Raw genomic sequence first — 23,912 nt, 5'->3', positions numbered from 1 at the left:
ATTCTATCTACTACCCAAGATCCATAAACCTGGAATTCCTGGGCGCCCCATCATCTCAGGCATTGGCACCCTGACAGCAGGATTGTCTGGCTATGTAGACTCCCTCCTCAGGCCCTACGCTACCAGCACTCCCAGCTACCTTCGAGACACCACTGTCTTCCTGAGGAAACTTCAATCTATCGGTGATCTTCCTGATAACACCATCCTGGCCACTATGGAGGTAGAAGCCCTCTACACCAACATTCCACACAAAGATGGACTACAAGCTGTCAAGAACACTATCCCCGATAATGTCACGGCTAACCTGGTGGCTGAACTTTGTGATTTTGTCCTTACCCATAACTATTTCACATTTGGGGACAATGTATACCATGGCACTGCTATGGGTACCCGCATGGCCCCACAGTATGCCAACATTTTTATGGCTGATTTAGAACAACGCTTCCTCAGCTCTCGTCCCCTAAAGCCCCTACTCTACTTGCGCTATATTGATGACATCTTCATCATCTGGACCCATGGAAAAGAAGCCCTTGAGGAATTCCACCATGATTTCAACAACTTCCATCCCACCATCAACCTCAGCCTGGTCCAGTCCACACAAGAGATCCACTTCCTGGACACTACAGTGCTAATAAACAATGGTCACATAAACACCACCCTATACCGGAAACCTACTGACCGCTATTCCTACCTACATGCCTCCAGCTTTCACCCTGACCACACCACACGATCCATCATCTACAGCCAAGCTCTGCTATACAACCGCATTTGCTCCAACCCCTCAGACAGAGACAAACACCTACAAGATCTCTGTCAAGCTTTCTTACAACTACAATACCCACCTGCGGAAGTGAAGAAACAGATTGATAGAGCCAGAAGAGTTCCCAGAAGTCACCTACTACAGGACAGGCCTAACAAAGAAAATAACAGAACGCCACTAGCCGTCACCTTCAGCCCCCAACTAAAACCCCTCCAACGCATTATTAAGGATCTACAACCTATCCTGAAGGATGACCCAACACTCTCACAAATCTTGGGAGACAGGCCAGTCCTTGCCTACAGACAGCCCCGCAACCTGAAGCAAATACTCACCAACAACCACATACCACACAACAAAACACTAACCCAGGAACTTATCCTTGCAACAAAGCCCGTTGCCAACTGTGCCCACATATCTATTCAGGGGACACCATCACAGGGCCTAATAACATCAGCCACACTATCAGAGGCTCGTTCACCTGCACATCCACCAATGTGATATATGCCATCATGTGCCAGCAATGCCCCTCTGCCATTTACATTGGTCAAACTGGACAGTCTCTACGTAAAAGAATAAATGGACACAAATCAGATGTCAAGAATTATAACATTCATAAACCAGTCGGAGAACACTTCAATCTCTCTGGTCCACGCAATCACAGACATGAAGGTCGCTATCTTAAAACAAAAAAACTTCAAATCCAGACTCCAGCGAGAAACTGCTGAATTGGAATTCATTTGCAAATTGGATACAAATAACTTAGGCTTGAATAGAGACTGGGAGTGGCTAAGTCATTATGCAAGGTAGCCTATTTCCCCTTGTTTTTTCCTACCCCCCCCCCGCCCCCAGTCGTTCTGGTTAAACTTGGATTTAAACTTGGAGAGTGGTCAGTTTGGATGAGCTATTGCCAGCAGGAGAGTGAGTTTGAGTGTGTGTGTGTGTCCCCCGGAAAAGGTGGGGGGTGAGAAAGCCTGGATTTGTGCTGGAAATGGCCCACCTTGATTACCATGCACATTGTAGGGGGAGTGGTCACTTTGGATAAGCTATTACCAGCATCCGATGAAGTGAGCTGTAGCTCACGAAAGCTCATGCTCAAATAAATTGGTTAGTGTCTAAGGTGCCAGAAGTACTCCTTTTCTTTTCACCAGCAGGAGAGTGAGTTTGTGTGTGTATGGGGGTGGGGGGTGAGAAAACCTGGATTTGTGCTGGAAATGGCCCACCTTGATTATCATGCACATTGTAGGGAGAGTGGTCACTTTGGATAAGCTATTACCAGCAGGAGAGTGAGTTTGTGTGTGTGGTTTTTGGAGGGGGGTGAGAGAACCTGGATTTGTGCAGGAAATGGCCCACCTTGATTATCATACACATTGTGAAGAGAGTGGTCACTTTGGATGGGCTATTACCAGCAGGAGAGTGAGTTTGTGTGTGGGGGGGTGGAGGGTGAGAAAACCTGGATTTGTGCTGGAAATGGCCCACCTTGATGATCACTTTAGATAAGCTATTACCAGCAGGACAGTGGGGTGGGAGGAGGTATTGTTTCATGATCTCTGTGTGTATATAATGTCTGCTGCAGTTTCCACGGTATGCATCCGATGAAGTGAGCTGTAGCTCACGAAAGCTCATGCTCAAATAAATTGGTTAGTCTCTAAGGTGCCACAAGTACTCCTTTTCTTTTTCCGAATACAGACTAACACGGCTGTTACTCTGAAACCATATATTGATGCAGGCTCTGGAAGTCCATGCATGCGACCAGAGTATCTTACTCTGGCTAACAGGTATTTTCTTTCTCTATGGGTTGTTTTATGCCTGATCTATGTATAAATCTTATTCCCATTTAGGGGGCCACAGAGATACTCTCACAATTTCCTTCTCATTCTTCCCCTGACGGAGCAGAATTTGCCCCGGCTGGAAGTAGAAGGAGGTTTGCACTCCCCTCCCCCCCTTGCAGATCTTGAGGGGAGTGGGAAGGAGCTGGAGGGATGTGCCCTTTTGCCCAGAGGTCCGGTGCCTCTGCAGTGCTACCAGACCGCTTCACACACACACCATCAGCTTTTCCAGCAGCATGGCAGCCTTATTTCTAGGGAGCTGTGCTTTGGGGGACTCCAGCTGCCCCCCCACCCCACCCAGAAGGATTCACAGCACTCAAGATAGTGCAGTCTCTGTCCCTTATTAACTTGCCTCAGGTTGACCCCCAGGTTTTGTGGGAGACCAATGACATGAAGGGTGGCCTTCCCCCACTCTGGCCCAACCACTTCAGAGCTGCACCATGGACACCTCAGTAGGGGCTTTCACACAAGAGCATGTGTCAGAGCTGATACTCCCCTCTTTGCCCCAAAACACAGGCCAGGCCTGCTGGGCTCTGCTGCCTTCCACTCACACAAATAGAGGGTCCCTTGAAGCTCAAAGCCCATAAACACACAAATCTCCTCCTGTCTCAGGAGCATGGATGTTTGTGTGTAAATGATGTTAAATTAACTAAACAAAACCACCAACAGTATTCTGCTTTTGGATGCACACCAGTTCCAATGGGTCAGATTCTGATTTACGCTGCATGCAGCCATTGACTGACTCCTTCTGGAGACCTAACTTCCATGGGATTTTGGGAGGTGGAATTCCAGGGTCTGAATGAGGCCTACATGGTACAGAATTTGACCCAAGGTAGGTAACATGCATTGATCTCTGAGCCCAGTAATATATTAATATATAAAGTAGAACAATCTCAGTTTCTCTTCTCTCATGTATGTTAACTTTTCTTAAATGTGTTCCTTTGGTTTTCATTTTTTAAAACACAGAGACGTTAAGTCTGTTGGGCAAATACATCACCCACCTGGACTTATAGAAATGTTAATATCTTTTATTGGATCAACTTCTATTGGTGAGAGAGAGACAAGCTTTTGAGCTTGCCTCTAGAATATCTTGGGACCAACACAGCTACCACAACACTGCAAACATTTCTAGAAGTCCACTTTCAACGCATTTTTAAAATGGGGACTGTAGCAGCACTAAAGGGCCATTACACGTTTTGTGATAAGTGTACTTAAAGACTACTTAACTTGTGGAGACTGATTCATTCCTTAGATTGTAAAGGCTCCTTTGGTGACTCTCTGGTCTGTTTGGCTCCACCTGGGCTACATTTAGAAGTTTTGCCAGCATAGCTATGTTGGTTAGAAGTGTGAAAAATATCACCCTCCCCAAACTGACATAGCTGTGCGGGCAAAAGACCTCGTGTAGGTAAGTTATACCAGAAAAAAAGTACCCAGAGCTTATTTTGTTCGGGGAACTGGTATAAGCTATACCCACAAAAGAACCCCTTTCCTGGTATAAGCTGTCTCTCCACTTGGAGGGTTGACCGGTATTGCTCCACCCTTTCTAGTACACAAGGCCATCTGCCAGCAAGTGAAGGGCAGGTGCTAAAAATAGCTATGAAATTTGTTGACAAAGTGACTTTGCATACAGAGCTGTCACCTTCCTTTACAAAAGGACCTTGTTATTTTTTATTAGTAGCAGCAACGATTATTACTTTGCGTGTATGGCATGATTCAAAACTAGCCCAGATCCACATTATGCCTTAATGCTTTCTTCATTTTTTTAAAAAAAAGCTCTTTATTTTTATTTCTAGATAACTTGAGAAGTCATCTGAAGCCACCTACCTTCTCTTTACTTTTTCTTTTTTTTAATTCAATGCAATCAAGTTAATTATTAAGATTTTTTTAAAAAATACCTTGTATGTAATTTTCAGCCTAGAGCCCATTTTTAATGTAGAATTCTGACCCCTCTAACTGGGGATTTATAATGGGAAGGCTGCTCTGTTCTTAACCAGAGTTGCTAAAAAACAGTGATAAGGTAGGATTCAGAGTAGCAGCTGTGTTAGTCTGTATTTGCAAAAAGAAAAGGAGTACTTGTGGCACCTTAGAGACTAACCAATTTATTTGAACATAAGCTTTCGTGAGCTACAGTTCATAAAGTTACTGCCTCTTAACTATCATGCCAACAATCTGTTTAGCTTGTGGAAACTTCTTCTTAAAGATTTATCTGTGGGGGATTTTTATTGGGTGGCGGGGGGTGGTTGTGGAGCTGACTGAATTTCTCTGATTGTGTAATAACTGCAATGTAGCTTGGGACTGGGTGTTTGTCTAATAATTATACAAAGCAAAGTCCATTAAATAACCTAACAGACTGCAAAGTTAAGTGTTTTTTGTGGATGTCTTTCTTATCTTTAACTGGCTCACCTGTTGCACAGACCTATTGGTACCAGGGGATGTAATACTAGACAATAAGGGAGTTATAATTGCAATCTTCCTGCAGGATATTACTTAATGTACATCTTAATTACATTTTGAGTCGCTCGGTTGCAGAATTTTGAGGCTGTTTTCTGAAAAAAAGAGTGGGGGGGGAGGAAATAACATGTCAGAGACAATCAGTGATAACATGAGAAGAACTGTAATGTTTGGTTCACGAAAGGGCTGTAGTAAATAAAAATGCTTTGCACTTCTATAGCCATCTCAAAGCATTGTGGAAACATGAACAGAGTAAGCTTCACAGCCCCTCTGTGAGGTAGCTGATCACCTTAATTTTCAGATGCAGAAACTGACTCACAAACAGGGTGAGAGTGACTTTCCTGAATTCCTGTGGCAGAGCCAGGTACTGGACCCAGATTTCCTGACCTCCCCAGTCTAGTGTTTTTGAGCACAAAACCATCCTTCCTCCCCACTGAGCCATAAACAGTACATCTGGAAGACTCTTTGGGTAAGTTGCATTGAAGTCAGTGAAGTTATTCCTTCCTTACACTTTGTGTAACTGAGATCAGAATCTGTCCCTTTGACTACACATGTATTTATGGTGTCCTTATGACAACACTCATGATTTTATTGTGACGCTTATGATAGTTTGTTTTTAAGTTCCAGCTCCTGGAGCTGAGAATCTCAGCTTTATTTCTAGCCCCCATAACTGCTGAGAAAATAAAAATAAACCCAAATTTATGTTTTTAAAATGTCATTACTTTTAAGCCAGTCTCATGATTTTGTGGGGCCTGACATGATTTTTGAAAGCTTGTGGTTGGCAATACCATAAAACCTGCTGTATGGGACCGGAGCACTGGAAGCTCTCTAAAAGTGGGAGGACCATGGGTGCCCAGACTGTGGCCTTGCCCCTCTCACTCTGCCCCTTCTCCTGAAGCCCCTGCCTCCACGCTGCCCCTTCCTCCAAGGCCCTGCCCCCCGCGCAACCTCTTCCCCTGAAGCCCTGCTCCCACGCCGCCTCTTCCCCTCAAGACCCTGTCCCTGCTCTCTCTTCTCCACCCCTCCTCCTGTTGCTCACCTTTAAGGCCAGTAAAAAGTGATGGAGCCATGGCCCCCTGGCCCACCCTGAGTATGGGAAGCAGTAGTGGGTATCAACAAGTACTAAATTGTCAAGAGTGGCTGTGATGACACCAAGAGAGGCGAATTTGAAAAAGGGTCCTGTGGTCTGGCGGACAGTCTGAAGCCAATGAGGCTGGGGGCACAACAGTGGTGATATCACCAGGTTGGAATACATTTTACTGTCGCTGGTTTGTTTTAGGCTAAATTTAAAAGGGATGGTTAAGGGAATTGGGCTTATTCCCCTCAGGAAAGGGAGGTCAGCAGGGTGTCCTCATAGTTCTCAAAATAATGTAATAAATCTATTGAAGTTAATGCACCGCTGAAAGGTTTCAGTGACATGGGGATGAAAGGGTTGACTATCCCCTGTGCAAGAATAACAAGCCTAGGTCACTGGCAAGCATCTCTTCTCCCCAGGTGTTTTCTTTAGCCTACTAACATTGGGCACTGGAGTTTAGCCCGGTGGAACAAGCAGGAAGTTTACATTCCTATGGTGTGTATGGCTCCCTGAAGAGCCATTGACACACAGGGTTATGCCCTCATGGAAAGCCTGCACTACGTTTTAAAACCTGCAGCAGCAAAGCTCAGAGCCTGGATCTACAGATGCGGGGCTTGTGCTATGGCACTAGAAAGGAGCTGTGCAGTTGTTTGGGCTTGGGCTCTGAAGCCGGCAGAGAGGGGAGGGTTTCAGAGCCCAAGCTCCAGCCTGAGCCACACTGTCTACACTGCTGTTTTTAGTGCCGTAGCGCGAGCCCACAGACCTTAGCTCTGAGACTTGCTGTTGTGGGCTTTTAAAATGCAATGTAGATATACCCTCAGAGGCCCTGTTCCTCTGCACTGCAGCCTAGCTTCCTGGGAGCATGGCTCTCTAAGAACCTCCCCTTGAACCATCCTCTAGGACTGTCCTGTGCTCTTTGTCCTGGGTTGAATGGAGGGCAGAGGCTCTGGAGTTGGCTGCTGCTTGCCTTAGGCTCAGAGTAGGATCTGGCTGCTTCCAGCCATCACTTTGGGGTGCTCTGGCTGCCAGGCCCTACCTGAGTGTTTAGTGTGGTTGCTCCCTGTTCTTTCCTCCCTTGCTATGGGGGCTCTGGCTGCTGCACCCTGGTTACTACTTACAAACCTCTATGGCCAGGGAGAGATAACTAGTGTACTGCCCTATACCACTTCAGCCAGAGGTCCAAGTCTCTGGCCATGGGTGCACCGGGAAGACTGTGCTCTAGGCAGCGGCGTATTAATGCCTAGGCCTACAAGGCCTAGGCCTAGGGTGGCAAATTTGCAGAGGCGGCAAATTTATAACAGCAGGGCTGCTTCCCCTGGTGCCGGTTCGAGCCCTCCGGCCCTGCCCCAGCTCCACCCCTTCCCCGCCTTCATTCCCCGCCCCCTCCCTGTCCCTATTGGCCCCCTTCCCCAAATCCCTGCCCCAGCCCCGCCTCCTCTCCTGAGCGTGCCGCATTCCACCCCCCTCCCCCCTCCTTCGCAAAGCTGTTTTGCGCACAATCACTGGCGGGGAGAAGCAGGCCCTGGTGGTGCGCTCAGGGGAGGAGGTGGAGGCGGAGCGGAGGTGAGCTGGGGCGGGGGCGGCAATTATTTCTGGGCCTAGGGGCGGCAAAATCCTTAATCCGCCACTGGCTCTAGGCTACATTTCTGTTGTGAGACATAACCTCTCACAGCTCTGAGGCAGAGCAGAAGGCTGATAAAAGCAGGAAGGAGGCTCTTGGCTGCAGTGGGAGCCTGGGCAGGGATGAAACCACTATAATGGGTGTGAGTTTCCTTTGCAGCTTCAATTTATGTGCCAAATTTGGCCTTTGCTTTGAAAACAAAGGAAGTTATCGTCAATTTAGGCTCCAGGCAGTTCTGATAGACAGATGGTGAAAGCAAAGGGAGTGAAACAATTGGAGACAAACCTAGATTTGTTCTTGAAGGAGGGGATCGTGTGGAAAAAAAATAGGGTGGAATCAATATCAACCACAGGAGAGCAGGTATCTCAGGCCACATGGGCCTTCCCTGATGCTTCTTGTGTTGCCAATGTTATCTACTTGAAGGAAGCATAGTGTAGGTGGATCCACCCTTTCTAAACACTATAACATATGTTGGATTATCTCCAGGAAATATGAATTTCCACCAAGAATATTTCAGACCTGTGCAAAATAAAATACATTCTCTGGACAAATGATGATGATGATAATCTAAAAGGTATTAAGAAAATGTCTTTTGTTAGTATGCACTCTTTGGGATGGCAGTGTTGCCTAGTGGCTAGGCATCTAGGTTCTATTCCCATCTTGGCCCCTACCCTACTGTGTGTCTTTGAGCAAGTCACTTCACGGGCCCATGCCTCAGTATCCTCATCTGTAAAATGGGGATAATTATGTTTATCTTTGTAACATGCTTGGAGAGCTACTGGTGAAAAGTGTGATATAACAGCTGGGTATTATTATGGAAATATGGTCTAAACATTAAACTAAAGCTGGATGCCTAAATCGTTCAGTAAAGGCGTTTGTTGGTTGAATCTTTTGTTTTCCATCAACTGCAAGGAACTTAGATTTTTGTTTTGCTCACCATAGGTTGTACATACATGCACACATATACCATATCATGAGGTGCATCAATCCAAAATCTCCTAGCCATACTGACAGAATGGATGTGCAATTGAAGGAGAAGGTATGCATGGCTGGGGAGATGTGACTGAAGGTTACTGGGCATGATGGTGGCTTGAGAAGAGTAAACTAATAGGGAAAGAAAAGGAGGAATAGAAATGGGTGGAACAGGTCTTTGCTCTATGGAGATCTGACGAAAGTCTGATCATCACCCTCCCCTGCTGCCTCGTAAACTTCTTACTTTTCCACTTGGGACTTGTCTACACACAAACGGATATGTATGAAAACAGGGACAGAAATAACTGAATCAATTGTAATTCCCCTCTCCAGTTATTTCAATGCAAACCTGTGTGGACACTCTTATTTTTTCAATAAGAGCACTCTATTTCAATATGCATTAAGTCATGGTTCCAGTTTCCATGTAGGCAAAGCCGCAGCTTGCCCCATAACAGAGCCAAGCTAAACTGCTCTAAGCCAGGTTTAAATGGATTTAAGAGTATCCCCATATATAGCTGGTCTGCACAACATCACGCAGCTGTATGTGGATGAAGCCTTAAAGCACAGTAGGGTGCTTCCCAGCCCTGGTCCCTCCAAGAGATTCCTCTTCAGCTGATTTTCCTACTTGCCATCTTCCTCACCTAAAGTAAAAGTACCTGCTTCTTCTGATCTCCAGACACAGGGAGCTAGCCCTTGTTAAATTCTAATGCTGGAGATAATTAAAATGTGCATAACAGGCTAGTGAGGGGGAAAGATAGCTAATGAACATTCTTTTCATATTTAAATGATTTTTCAATTGCATAGGCCACAACATGAAAGCACAGCTGTGTCAACAGTTAGTAAAGGCAAAAAGGTTGTTTACAGCCACATTGGCTCTTAACAAAGATTTAAAGGGCTTGTTTGAAGCCAGCATGGCTCTAAGATTAAAGTGCGACTGTTTCTCTGCAGGGGTTATTACCAATATGAGCGTCCCAAAATCACTTTAGGCACCTGTGAAACTCAAAACTGCAGGAGACTCCTGAGGACGTACAGAAAGGTTAGTACAAAGAGAGACCGAACATCAGAGACTGTGGCTGAGTGCTACCTCAGATGCTAACAAGGACTCCCGGTTTGGGACTTGCTATAGAACACTGAACTCATTCATTCACTCTGCTGATAACAGAATTCAGCTTTCAATGGGGAGAAAAGGCAGATAAGTACAGCTTCAATCACAGTAGGTGACACAAACAATAGGTAAAGCTAAAGCAATGAGGGTGGGGTTCCCCCCCACTATCCAGGACATGGTGGAATGTAGCAACGGCAGAGGTACAGAGATAGACAGGTTTCAGAGTAACAGCCGTGTTAGTCTGTATTCGCAAAAAGAAAAGGAGTACTTGTGGCACCTTAGAGACTAACCAATTTATTTGAGCATGAGCTTTCGTGAGCTACAGCTCACTTCATCGGATGCATACCGTGGAAACTGCAGCAGACATTATATACACAGAGATCATGAAACAATACCTCCTCCCACCCCACTCTCCTGCTGGTAATAGCTTATCTAAAGTGATCATCAAGTTGGGCCATTTCCAGCACAAATCCAGGTTTTCTCACCCTCCGCCCCCCCCCACACAAACTCACTCTCCTGCTGGTAATAGCCCATCCAAAGTGACCACTCTCTTTAAAATGTGTATGATAATCAAGGTGGGCCATTTCCAGCAGAAATCCAGGTTTGGGGGGTGGGGAGGGGGCGGAGGGTGAGAAAACCTGGATTTGTGCTGGAAATGGCCCACCTTGATGATCACTTTAGATAAGCTATTACCAGCAGGACAGTGGGGTGGGAGGGGGTATTGTTTCATGGTCTCTGTGTGTATATAATGTCTTCTGCAGTTTCCACTGTATGCATCCGATGAAGTGAGCTGTAGCTCACGAAAGCTCATGCTCAAATAAATTGGTTAGTCTCTAAGGTGCCACAAGTACTCCTTTTCTTTTTGAGAGATAGACAGCTTAGTGTGATGTATTGGATTAGTGAACAGAGAATGGAACAGAACATGGTGGGGGAACATATAAGGTTATTATAAAGAGGATGGTGATCAATTGTTCTCCAGGGCCACTGAAGATAGGACAAGAAGTAATTGGCTTAGGGCTAGTCTATGCTGACAGCGCTAAAGCTTTAATGGGGCTTGTGTAGTCACAGCAGAGTGCTGGGAGAGAGCTCTCCCAGTGCTCTTAAAAAAACAAACAACAGCAAAAATAAAACCCACCTCCACGAGAGGTGTAGCTACCAGCACTGGAAGTGCGGCTCCCAGCACTGGTGCACTATTTACACTGGCGCTTTACAGCTGAGAATCTTGCTGTGCTCAGGAGGGTGGAGTGAGTTGTTTTTTTTATACCCCGAGTGAGAAAGTTGCTGCACTGTAAATTGCCAGTGTAGGCAAGCCCTTAGTTTGCAGCAAGAGAAATTTAGGTTAGATATTAGGAGAAACCTTCTAACTATATGGCTAGTAAGTACTGGAACAGGTTATCTAAGGAGATTGTGGAATCCCCGTCACTGGAGGTTTTAAAGAACGAGTCAGACAAACACTTGTCAGAGATGGGTTAGGTATACTTAATCCTGCCTTAACCTGGGGGCTGGACTAAATAGTCTCTTGTGTTCCCTTCCAGTCTTATGATTCTATGAGTACAACTGTCCAAGCTATCATGATCTGAGTCAGTCCCTCCCCCTTGTCACACTGATTTGGACCCACGTAAGCTAAAGATGGTTCTGAAGAGAGACAAACCCTTTTCCCACATTGCTGAGCTTCATTCCAGCCCCATTTGTACACTGTGCCTGAGAATTTATTTTATCAGTAATACTTTCCTCTTTGTTTACTCATCCGAGAATCCCATGGTCATATGAGCTTAGCTTATACTAGCATGTTAACCTGCTGGTTCATTAGGTTCTTCAAGAGGGAAAGCTTTAAGAAAACACTTTGAATTAAAGTAAAATTGTGAATTTTACATACCGAGGTTAGCTGATCCTGCGATATACAGTAATATTCTGAAAATTAAAGGGATGCTCTCTACACTTCTCTGGCATTTTTTAACCTGTTGGGGTCCAGATAATGCCTACATGTCTATACCTGAGAGATTAGACAGAAAGTATTTCTTTATTGTTTCCCGTTTTTTTGCTGTGTGCTTTTTAACATCACTTTGTTTACAGGCAGTTTTTCTGTTTCTTCTGTATTGTCAACCATTTGCCTCGTTTGTGTGTGTGTCTTTTGCTAAGCAACAGTGGAGAGAGGTTTTTTTTTCTTTCTTTCTTTCTTTTTCTTAAATGGAAACTAGAATTTGTAAAACCAGAAATCATAAGGAGCACTTATTTTTTTCAAACTTGAGTGCCTAAAGTTAGATACTGAAATCTATAGTTAGGCACTTAACAAAATGGCCTGATTTTCAGCGTTGAGTACTTGCAAACCAAGTCGACTTGCACAATCAGGCACTCATAAATTTCCTAACAATGAGCTCTAGATATGCTTGCCTGGACTGCTTTAGGGACCTCCTAAACCTCTTTGAGGTTGCTATGCACCTTTCAAACACCTGTAGATGGTTATAACTATGACTCTGGAAAAGCAATGAAACCTTTGCAAAGGGTTTCTTTTTTAAGCAACCTCCAGACTGCCCCAAAGTGTTCCCAAATGTACTGAGTGCAAGTTGACACCACCTGGACTAATCTGCAGGCAGGATCTGTTCTCCCTTTTCTGGAAATTGCCAAAATGTTTTGGAAGCTACTACAAATACGTAATAACACTGCAGCTTTTCAGCAGTCTCTTTCTGTCTGCCCTTAGGTGGTAGCTTAAGACAGGTTTACTCTATTTAGTTATTTTAAGCTTTCTGTGTACAGTAAGCCCTGGTCTACACTAGGACTTTAGGTCGAATTTAGCAGCATTAAATCGATGTAAACCTGCACCCGTCCACATGATGAAGCCCTTTATTTTGACTTAAAGGGCTCTTAAAATCGATTTCCTTACTCCACCCCTGACAAGTGGATTAGCGCTTAAATCGGCCTTGCCGGCTCGAATTTGGGGTACTGTGGACACAATTCGACAGTATTGGCCTCCAGGAGCTATCCCAGAGTGCTCCATTGTGACCGCTCTGGACAGCACTCTCAACTCAGATGCACTGGCCAGGTAGACAGGAAAAGAATCGCGAACTTTTGAATCTCATTTCCTGTTTGGCCAGCGTGGCAAGCTGCAGGTGACCATGCAGAGCTCATCAGCACAGGTGACCATGATGGAGTCCCAGAATCGCAAAAGAGCTCCAGCATGGACTGAACGGGAGGTACAGGATCTTATTGCTGTTTGGGGAGAGGAATCCGTGCTATCAGAACTCCGTTCCAGTTTTCGAAATGCCAAAACCTTTGTCAAAATCTCCCAGGGCATGAAGGACAGAGGCCATAACAGGGACCCGAAGCAGTGCCGCGTGAAACTGAAGGAGCTGAGGCAAGCCTACTAGAAAACCAGAGAGGCGAACGGCCGCTCCGGGTCAGAGCCCCAAACATGCCGCTTCTATGATGAGCTACATGCCATTTTAGGGGGTTCAGCCACCACTACCCCAGCCGTGTTCTTTGACTCCTTCAATGGAGATGGAGGCAATACGGAAGAAGGTTTTGGGGACGAAGAAGATGATGATGATGATGAGGTTGTAGATAGCTCACAGCAAGCAAGCAAGCGGAGAAACCGGTTTTCCCGACAGCCAGGAACTGTTTCTCACCCTGGACCTGGAGCCAGTACCCCCCGAACCCACCCAAGGCTGCCTCCTGGACCCAGCAGGCAGAGAAGGGACCTCCGGTGAGTGTACCTTTTAAAATACTATACATGGTTTAAAAGCAAGCATGTGAAAGAATTACTTTGCCCTGGCATTTGCGGCTCTCCTGGATGTACTCCCAAAGCCTTTGCAAAAGGTTTCTGGGGAGGGCAGCCTTATTGCGTCCTTCATGGTAGGACACTTTACCACTCCAGGCCAGTAACACGTACTCGGGAATCATTGTACAACAAAGCATTGCAGTGTACGTTTGCTGGCGTTCAAACAACATCCGTTCTTTATCTCTCTGTGTTATCCTCAGGAGAGTGAGATATAATTCATGGTCACCTGGTTGAAATAGAGTGCTTTTCTTCAGGGGACACTCAGAGGAGCCCATTCCTGCTGGGCTGTTTGCCTGTGGCTAAACAGAAATGTTCCCCGCTGTTAGCCACAGGGAGGGGGGAAGGTTGAGGGGGTAGCCACGCGGTGTGGGGAGGCAAAATGCAACCTTGTAACAAAAGCACATGTGCTATGTATGTAATGTTAACAGCAAGGTTTACCCTGAAAGAGTGTAGCCACTGTTTTATAAAATGTGTCTTTTTAAATACCGCTGTCCCTTTTTTTTTCTCCACCAGCTGCATGTGTTTCAATGATCACAGGATCTTCTCCTTCCCAGAGGCTAGTGAAGCTTAGAAAGAAAAAAAAACGCACTCGCGATGAAATGTTCTCCGAGCTCATGCTGTCCTCCCACACTGACAGAGCACAGACGAATGCGTGGAGGCAAATAATGTCAGAGTACAGGAAAGCACAAAATGACCGGGAGGAGAGGTGGCGGGCTGAAGAGAGTAAGTGGCAGGCTGAAGACAGGGCTGAAGCTCAAATGTGGCAGCAGCGTGATGACAGGAGGCAGGATTCAATGCTGAGGCTGCTGGAGGACCAAACCAGTATGCTCCAGTGTATGGTTGAGCTGCAGCAAAGGCAGCTGGAGCACAGACTGCCACTACAGCCCCTGTGTAACCAACTGCCCTCCTCCCCAAGTTCCATAGCCTCCACACCCAGACGCCCAAGAACTCGGTGGGGGGGGGCCTCTGGCCAACCAGCCACTCCACCACAGAGGATTGCCCAAGAAAAAGAAGGCTGTCATTCAATAAATTTTAAAGTTGTAAACTTTTAAAGTGCTGTGTGGCATGTTCCTTCCCTCCTCCACCACCCCTCCTGGGCTACCTTGGTAGTCATCCCCCTATTTGTGTGATGAATGAATAAAGAATGCATGAATGTGAAGCAACAATGACTTTATTGCCTCTGCAAGCGGTGATTGAAGGGAGGAGAGGAGGGTGGTTAGCTTACAGGGAAGTAGAGTGAACCAAGCGGCGGGGGATTTCATCAAGGAGAAACAAACAGAACTTTCACACCGTAGCCTGGCCAGTCATGAAACTGGTTTTCAAAGCTTCTCTGATGCGTACCGCGCCCTCCTGTGCTCTTCTAACCGCCCTGGTGTCTGGCTGCGCATAACCAGCAGCCAGGCGATTTGCCTCAACCTCCCACCCCGCCATAAACGTCTCCCCCTTACTCTCACAGATATTGTGGAGCACACAGCAAGCAGTAATAACAGTGGGAATATTGGTTTTGCTGAGGTCTAAGCAAGTTAGTAAACTGCGCCAGCGTGCCTTTAAATGTCCAAATGCACATTCTACCACCATTCTGCACTTGCTCAGCCTGTAGTTGAAGAGCTCCTGACTACTGTCCAGGCTACCTGTGTACGGCTTCATGAGCCATGGCATTAAGGGGTAGGCTGGGTCCCCAAGGATACATATAGGCATTTCAACATCCCCAACAGTTATTTTCTGGTCTGGGAATAAAGTCCCTTCCTGCAGCTTTTGAAACAGACCAGAGTTCCTGAAGATGCGAGCGTCATGTACCTTTCCCGGCCATCCCACGTTGATGTTGGTGAAACGTCCCTTGTGATCCACCAGAGCTTGCAGCACTATTGAAAAGTACCCCTTGCGGTTTATGTACTCGGCAGCTTGGTGCTCCGGTGCCAAAATAGGGATATGGGTTCCGCCTATGGCCCACCACAGTTAGGGAATACCATTGCAGCAAAGCCATCCACTATGACCTGCACATTTCCCAGGGTCACTACCCTTGATATCAGCAGATCTTTGATTGCGTGGGCTACTTGCATCACAGCAGCCCCAACAGTAGATTTGCCCACTCCAAATTGATTCCCAACTGACCGGTAGCTGTCTGGCGTTGCACAGGGCGTTCCACAGGGCTATTTCCACTTGCTTCTCAACTGTGAGGGCTGCTCTCATCTTGGTATTCATGCGCCTCAGGGCAGGGGAAAGCAAGTCACAAAGTTCCATGAAAGTGCCCTTACGCATGCGAAAGTTTCGCAGCCACTGGGAATCGTCCCAGACCTGCAACACTATGCGGTCCCACCAGTCTGTGCTTGTTTCCTGAGCCCACAATCGGCGTTCCACAGCATGAACCTGCCCCATTAGCACCATGGTGCATGCATTGGCAGGGCACATGCTTTCAGAGAAATCTGTGTCCATGTCTTGATCACTCACGTGACCGCGCTGACGTCGCCTCCTCGCCCGGTATCGCTTTGCCAGGTTCTGGTGCTGCATATACTGCTTGATAATGCGTGTGGTGTTTAATGTGCTCCTAATTGCCAAAGTGAGATGAGCGGCCTCCATGCTTGCCTTGATATGGCGTCCGCTCAGAAAAAAGGCGCAGAACGATTGTCTGCCGTTGCTCTGACGGAGGGAGGGGCGACTGACGACACGGCTTACAGGGTTGGCTTCAGGGAGCTAAAATCAACAAAGGGGGTGGCTTTACATCAAGGAGTATTTCAGGCAGGACTTCACGGAGGGTTCCAATAAGAAATGGTGCACCTAAGTTATTGTTCTTATTGGAACAAGGAGGTTAGCTTGGCCTCTGATTGATACATGGCTAGCTTTACCTCGCTGCACCTTCTCTGTGAGTGACTGCAGTGTGACCTAGAGGAATGAGTCCCCTAGACGGGGGAGGAGGCAAATGAGTACAAAACAAATCTGGTCTATTTCTTGTTTTGATCCACTCCATCTATCTTTTACATCTTTGGCTGGCAGCAGACGGTGCAGAAGGACTTCATGCCACCCACATCTCTTGGCTGCTCGGCAGAAGATGGTACAGTATGACTGCTAGCCATCCTCATCTCTTGCCTGCCCGGCAGAAGATGGTACAATCCGACTGCTAGCCATCCTCATCTCTTGCCTGCCCGGCAGAAGATGGTACAGTACGACTGCTAGCAATCCGCATCGCCTGCCTGCTCACCATAAGACGGTTCAATAGGACTGACTGCAGGACTAAAGAGAATGACCTGGTCAAGTCACTCCAAATTTAGTCCCTGCGCCCATGTCTGCCCAGGCGCTCCCAGCCGACGTGGCCAGGAGCACCTCGGACACGACGAGGACGGCTACCAGTCGTACTGCACCGTCTGCTGCCAGAAGGCAATGGGTTGCTGCTACTGTGTAGCAATGCCGTACCACATCTGCCAGCACACAGGAGACATACGGTGACGGTTACCTGAGCGGGCTCCATGCTTGCCGTGGTATGGCGTCTGCACAGGTAACTCAGGAAAAAAGGCGCGAAACGATTGTCTGCCCTTGCTTTCATGGAGGGAGGAAGGGAACAGGGGCCTGACAATATGTACCCAGAACCACCCGCGACAATGTTTTAGCCCCATCAGAGTGCTCCATTGTGACTGCTCTGGACAGCACTCTCAGATGCACGATTGTTTGCCGTTGCTCTGACGCAGGGAGGGGCGACTGACGACACGGCTTACAGGGTTGGCTTCAGGGAGCTAAAATCAACAAAGGGGGTGGCTTTACATCAAGGAGTATTTCAGGCAGGACTTCACGGAGGGTTCCAATAAGAAATGGTGCACCTAAGTTATTGTTCTTATTGGAACAAGGAGGTTGGCCTGGCCTCTGATTGATACATGGCTAGATTTACCTCGCTGCACCTTCTCTGTGAGTGACTGCAGTGTGACCTAGAGGAATGAGTCCCCTAGATGGGGGAGGGGGGGAAGCAAATGAATACAAAACAAATCTGGTCTATTTCTTGTTTTGATCCACTCCATCTATCTTTTACATCTTTGGCTGGCAGCAGACAGTGCAGAAGGACTGCATGCCATCTACATCTCATGGCTGCTCGGCAGAAGATGGTACAGTACGACTGTTAGCAATCCATATCGCCTGCCTGCTCACCATAAGACGGTTCAATAGGACTGACTGCAGGACTAAAGAGAATGACCTGGTCAAGTCACTCCAAATTTAGTCCCTGCGCCCATGTCTGCCCAGGTGCTCCCAGCCGACGTGGCCAGGAGCACCTCGGACATGACAATGACGGCTACCAGTCGTATTGTACCGTCTGCTGCCACAAGGCAAGGGGTTGCTGCTACTGTGTAGCAATGCCGTACCGCGTCTGCCAGCACCCAGGAGACATAGGGTGACGGTTACCTGAGCGGGCTCCATGCTTGCCGTGGTATGGCGTCTGCACAGGTAACTCAGGAAAAAAGGCGCGAAATGATTGTCTGCCCTTGCTTTCACGGAGGGAGGGAGGGAGGGAAGGGGGGTCTGACGATATGTACCCAGAACCACCCGCGACAATGTTTTAGCCCCATCAGGCATTGGGATCTCAACCCAGAATTCCAACGGGCCGCGGAGACTGTGGGAACTGTGGGATAGCTATCCACAGTGCAATGCTCCGGAAGTCGACTCTAGCCTCGGTACTGTGGAAGCACTCCGCCGAGTTAATGCACTTAATGCACTTAGAGCATTTTCTGTGGGGACACACACACTCGAATATATAAAACCGATTTCTAAAAAACCGACTTCTATAAATTCGACCTTATTCCGTAGTGTAGACATACCCTAAGTCATTTCCACAGCAGTGCATCTGGCAATATTCTCTCACCTGCAAATGACTGCCTCTGGTTTTGTACCATTCTGTCATTTCTTAATAGTAATGGTTATAGATTACCTGATGGCCTCTAGGGCACATCGTACTGCCAAGTGGTGTAACCTGACTTCTGCTCCTGCAGTCACAAACTGGGAAGGATTATAAACTTTGTGGAGGTAAACAAAGTTTCCAAAGAAAAAGACCAGACCACAGTTCTGTTTGAAAACTTAGTTTTGAGTGTCCCTTTTATTTTTGTCCTGTACTTGGCACATTTTCCTGCAACTCCTTTGCAGTATTAAGATATTTTTCTGCTCATTAAATATCTTTCTCCACATAATTTTACACTGACTCTCCATGGGCTCAGGGAAATCAAAGTACCTTTTCAGAGCAGAGTGACAGATAAATTTGCAAGAAGCAGATCAGCAAAGATGGCTCTGAATGAGCTACTTATTTCTTGCTGTATCCTCTGCATTTGATACTGGCAATCACAAGAAGTTGTTGCCAAGGTTACAAAATCTTGTCAGTCTAGATTCCTGTTCCTCTGTGGCTTCCCTCTTCTATTTCTAATTGTGCCTAGACTTTCTATTTAAATACTATCTGCCTCAGCTGCAATTTGCACAAGTGTCCCAAAAGGCTTAGCTCTTGATCCTCCATAATCTACCCTTTGTATGCTAACTCTCTGCAAGATTGTCTCATTACATAGAAAATGAAATTATATTTAAATAATGCTGAAACTGGGACATGAACCAACAAAAGTCAAGTCATTCAAATCTGATGCTAACACTGTTTGGGCCAAATTTTGCCACCTGGGCTACCCCACTGAATTGAAGTTGAAGTCAAAGATATAAATTAAGGCAAAATTTGGCCCTATTTGATTAAAATATTAAGGAGGGGAAGGTCTTAATTTCTCTAATCTATAATGGACTACCTAGTGCATATTTTTGTTTATATTCTGCAGGCAGAGTTCCAGTAGGAGATCTACTCCAGGCAGAGTAGATGTCAGTTGGAAATCTGTGGGGAGAGTGAAGACTGCAAAAGCACTCCACATCAACAGGGTGAATCACAAAGGGCTTTAAACTGGCTGGGTCTTATGAGCTCATACAATCAATCCCTGAGATGGGTTTGGGGCAGGTTGGTCGCTGGCAAGGGGAATTATTTCAAAAATCTGTCTCTGACCTGGAGAATTTTGCTATGTACTAATTAAATTCCATGATTGGTCACTTCCTGGAGGGCACCTTAAACATTGGAATCGGAGTGGGGAATTTTGCTTGGATATGATAGATATGCTTGGAGATGTAAGTGTAATCAAAGATTGCAGAGGAAAATCCATTTGGATGTAATTGTTTCCCTCTGTTGTTTGTTACACTTGCACTTCTTCGCCAGACTGCAAGTTTAGAAATGGTTCTGCAGATAACATTCTTTTTGAAAAGCTGCCATCACTAATCTATTATCAGAGGTAAGGCAGCTAGCACCCCCATTATTAAGGTTTTGAGTCCTTATAACTTAGCTAAACTTTAACTGTTGAGACTGAAATTGTCCATCTTGGGTGTCTGTCTCAGGTGCTATCCCCCGCCTCTCTCTTTTTTTTCTTCTTTCAATTTCAGCCAAAATGGCTCTGCTGTTTCTGAGAACAAGGCCAGGAAAAAATGTTTTTCTCATGTTAAAAAAAAATAATAATAATTCCAGTGATCTTTTCTGTGAGAAGCTCTAGCATCCCCATGCTTTGGAGTAGGGACTCGAAATTTTGTACTGGGACTTTTGTAAGTCTTTTTGTCAGGGCTGTGCCTTTTGCTGTTCCTGTGAAAATCCACCAAATTTGGCCAAGTGGTAAGCCTTTGAAAAATCATAGTTTGCACATGCTTAGTGGAGACTTCCTAGAGCATTGCAGCTATATTCTTAGGAGGGGAAAATAGGGGGCAGATAGAGCTTCTGGTACATGGTGGGGAATGGGAGACCCTGGCATGACGGGGAAAGGAGGAATGGGGGGCACACAACTACTGGCTTGGGGGACCCTGGAATCTGGGTCGAACAGAACCTCTGGTGGGGAAGAATATGGGACCCTGGCATGTGGGGGTGTGGGAGAGGAGGAATGGGGGACCATGGTATGGGAGGAGGGGAGAATGGGGGGCAAACAGAGCCCCTATCCAAGGAAGACTGGGGGGAGTTGCAGGGAGTCCCTGAAATAGAGGATGGGAGGGTGGCACACAGTGAGCTTGTGTGGGGAACGGAGGGATGCAAGGAGACTCTGGTGTGTGCATTGAGCTTAGCCTACAGAAGCTATGAAGCGTGCAGCTCCCTAGTTTACATGACCACATGCTGTATTTTTCCACAGGCCTCCCTGTCTCATTCAGTGCACAAGATGAACTTAGGCTGGGGTGAATCAGGGTTGTGGAGTAAAGGAAATTGTTGTTGTAGGACCCCTGACTTATTTGTTGCAGATCTTGGAAGGTGTGTAATGAAAGAGGCAGGGGATGGCAGGAAGAGAAAGGAGGTCTCATGGCTAAGGCAGCTGAAAGTTGAACTGGATTCCATCTCTAGCTCTGCCCCAGAGTTCCTGTGTGATGCTGGGCAAGTCACTTCAACCAGACTTCTCACAGGCGGCTCCCAGCGCCGGTGCACTGTCTACACTGGCATTTCACAGCGCTGAAACTTGCAGCACTCGGGGGTGTTTTTTCACACCCCGGAACAAAACAGTTGCAGCGCTGTAAAGTGCCAGTGTAGACAAACCCTAACTGTGTGTCCTTCATTTCCTGAGCACCTGACTTGAGACCCTGGGTCTGAGCTGCAGAAGTGCTGAGCACTCACAACTGTAATGAGATGTTCAAAGCCCACTGATGTCAAAGTGCTGTATAATGCTGAGTACTCTGAAAAATCAGGTCCTAGGCATCTCAGATTGGTGATTACAGAATTAGGGGATACTTTTGACCGTAAACTCTCTGTGCCTCACCACCCCCTCCCCTTGTAGGGGTGCTGTGAAAATCAGTCTATTAATGTTTGTGAAGCACTCAGGTACGATAGTGCTGAGCCCCCTAGATAAGCCCAGGAGGGCGTTAAGAGCCCTGTCTCTCGAGCAGGGTTTAAATAGCATGCAGTAAATGGGGCATGGAGCCACCCACTGAACAATAGGAATAAAACAAAATGTTGAATAGCTGCTCATTAATTGAGCACCATTCATTCTGTGCACCGAATGAGGCAGGGGTCCCAGAGGAAATACAGTACATGATATGATTAGACTCTCATACTGCATATGTTACCCCCTTAATCACAAGATTCAGCTGTTCGAGGAGAACTTGGTTTATTCTGGGAAACCAAAATGTTTTTCTGTCGGAGCTTTGTGCAGGCTGAGACCTCCCCAGCCAGTGCCCAGCGATGGGCCACCGTCCTTTTGCAGCCCCAAAGATCTAATAGTCTAAACAAGACTGACAAAGGAGGGAAGGGAAACACTCTGAGAGAAGAAGAGACTTACACAAGGTTAGGGGAATTGGTCTTTTGACCCCCATTCATTGTCCTGTGTACTAGACCACACTGCCGTGTGTGTGTGTGTGTGTGTGTGTGTGTGTGTGTATAGGGGTTGGGGGGTGATTCAGAATGCTTGGGTAAGCCTCCTCACATCTGGGTGGGTGTTCTTGCCAAGCATCTGGATCACCCAGCACCAATGACCCTTCCCTGGCTGCCCCATTCTCTCACACACGCACATTCCCACTCAGCTGTGGCTTCCCACCAGTGCTTCAGCCATAGCTCAGTTAAAATGATCGAAGAAAGAGGATAGCAAGTAACCACCTTATTACAATGCTGTTGCTTCTCCTGTCTCTCTCCTTGGAAAAGTCTTCCCAGGTCTGGATAAGCTGGCTTCCTTCCTCAGCACATTAGCTAATGTGACTAAAGCTGAATTAGATTGACTGCAAAGATTAATAAGAGGTTAGAGCTGAAAGATATCTGTATTCCTTACGGATGACTGGGGAATGCAGTAGACACAGTGTGCCCTGTGCTAAAGTATTTCTGTGCTGGAGGTTTCCACTGGGTGCAAATGAAAGGTCGGCACCACTTGAAGCTGACTATCCAATAGCTATTTCTGGCCCTTATTTTACATATACCACATGAGAAACAAAGAGTTATTTTTGTGCCACCAGGACTTCTCTGATCACTTTCTCAGTACAATGTATAATAACCTAAACCTTGCAAGAGGAACAAAGTTGCTGCTACATCCCTTATTATCAGATGTATGTGGAAGGGAACCTTCAAAAGAGTCTTAACAAAGGTAATGGAATATTTATAAATCTTCTTCAGAAAAAACAGAGGCCATGCCTTGCTGCATTCTGATGTGCAGCATATGTGTGTCCAGGGATGGGGGGAAACATCCCCTTTACACATCAAAAAGACAGGGCTGAAATATGTTGCTCTTGAACCTGAGTGGCATTGCTACAGTGACAACTGTTGAGGCAATACCATTCTTTGTGTATTTCATGATGTATATTACATATGCCTCAAGCGAGATTGGGGCTTGTGTTTTAGCACTAACTGTACATAGCAAAAGATGGTCCCTGCCCCAAAGAGCTGATAAAGTGAAATAGCTAAGAGAGGCCAGAATAAGAGAGAGATTAAGGGCCAGATTTTCACAAGTGCACAGTACCCATGATCAGGGCCCAATTTTCAGAGGAGCTCACCTCCCACTTAGGCACCAGAATAAATGGCCACATTTTCAAACAAACTGAGCATGGGGATGGGGGGGAGAGGGGCTGATCTCTTAAAATTCTGGCCAGAAGCGTCACACTGGCTGTTTCTAAGACCTGAGCGCTTCTGAAAATCTAGCCCTTATTCTGGGTGCTGATGCTGAGCACTTCAAAATCTAGTCCCATTGGACTTGAACATAAGAACAGCCATACTGGATCAGACCAATGGCCCATCTAGCCCACTATCCTGTCTTCTGACTGTGGCCAGAGCCAGATACTTCAGAGGGAATGAACTGAGCAGGGCAATTGATTAATCCATCACCTGTCATCCACTCCCTATTTCTGGCAGTCAGAGGTTTGTAGACATCCAGAGCATGGGATTGTGTCCTTGCCCATCTTGACTGATAGCCATTGACGGACCTATCCTCCATGAATTTATCTAATTCTTTAGGCATTCTTTTTTTAACCCAATTATACTTTTGCCCAAGGTCACACAGGAAGCCTGTGCCAGAAGCAATGACTGAGCCCAGGCCTCCTGAGTCTGAACCACAAGATGATTTTCCTCTTTATTAGCTTGTTTCCTTTTCCTGAGGAGAAAAATCGAGTTTGGGCTGACATTTCTTACGCTGCGGCTTCAGCCCAAAGGTGAGTGTCTTTTTTTGGAACATTAGTCGGGACCAACTTTACGAACACATAGCAAGAATAGGTTTCAGAGTAACAGCCGTGTTAGTCTGTATTCGCAAAAAGAAAAGGAGTACTTGTGGCACCTTAGAGACTAACCAATTTATTTGAGCATGAGCTTTCGTGAGCTACAGCTCACTTCATCAGATGC

This window comes from Eretmochelys imbricata, chromosome 6, assembly GCF_965152235.1.
Source record: "Eretmochelys imbricata isolate rEreImb1 chromosome 6, rEreImb1.hap1, whole genome shotgun sequence".
Classification (NCBI taxonomy): Eukaryota; Metazoa; Chordata; order Testudines; family Cheloniidae; genus Eretmochelys; species Eretmochelys imbricata.
This window is presented reverse-complemented; position numbering follows the sequence as displayed.